The sequence below is a fragment of the Otolemur garnettii genome, unplaced genomic scaffold, assembly GCF_000181295.1.
Source record: "Otolemur garnettii isolate 467f Iridium unplaced genomic scaffold, OtoGar3 scaffold00008, whole genome shotgun sequence".
Classification (NCBI taxonomy): Eukaryota; Metazoa; Chordata; class Mammalia; order Primates; family Galagidae; genus Otolemur; species Otolemur garnettii.
Genome location: NW_003852403.1, coordinates 12,045,078 through 12,045,997, shown reverse-complemented (window position 1 = coordinate 12,045,997; position 920 = coordinate 12,045,078). Strand labels below are relative to the sequence as shown.

At 38.8% G+C, this 920-nt stretch overlaps 1 protein-coding gene across 4 annotated transcripts in view; it reads right to left on the bottom strand.

Moving 5' to 3' along the window:
* PPP3CB (protein phosphatase 3 catalytic subunit beta) overlaps positions 1 to 920 on the bottom strand; it is a 59,228-nt gene that overhangs the window by 43,532 nt on the left and 14,776 nt on the right. The gene's annotated exons all lie outside the window — the stretch shown is intronic.

Below are 920 nucleotides of genomic sequence, written 5' to 3'. Positions count from 1 at the left end.
AGAAGTGAATTGTTTCACAAAACTAAAAGTTCTTTCAGGATAACAAAAGCTTTTTTCTTTACGCTAAAACACTGATTTGGCAGAATTCTCAAAATGTATTACATACTCTTCACCTTAAATGATATAATAAATATAATTTAATAACACATAAGCCTAAATAGAAATCCCAAATACCATGCTCTTAACAGGAACAAAAAAACATTTTCTGGCCAAATTAAATATAAGCTGTTAGAGGTGTAGATAAAACAGCAGAAGGCTTACTTATGAAATTTAAATTAACTTTATGGCACAGGTAGACTTAAAATAACAATAAATCATGATAACTTAGAAATATTAACTTTTCTCCTACCTTCATGTTTTACAAAAACTTTGATTCAAAATTTTTCTGCACATCTTCAATATCAGTGTATTCCCTATCATTGGAGTCACTTTTTGAGTCATTAACTTTTTTTTTTTTTCTTTTTTGAGACACAGTTTCAAGCTGTTGCCCTGGATAGTGTCATGGCATCATAGTACACAGCAACCTCCAACTTTCAGGCTCAAGAGAGCTTCTTGCCTCAGTTTTTCTATTTTTAGTAGAGATGGATCTCACTTTTGCTCAGGCTGGTCTCGAACTCGTGAGCTCAAGCAATCCACCCACCTCAGCCTCCCAAAGTGTTAGGATTATAGGCGTGAGCCACTGTGTCCAGCCTATATATAGATATAATTGTGTGTGTGCGCACACACACACACACACACAAAATTTTTTTTTTTTAAAGAGATGGAGTCTTGGCTCGGCGCCTGTGGCTCAAGCGGCTGAGGTGCCAGCCACATACACCTAGGGTGGCGGGTTCGAATCCCCAGCCCGGCCCGCCAAACAACAATGATGGCTGCAACCAAAAAATGGCCGGGCGTTGTGGCGGGTGCCTGTGGTCCCAGCT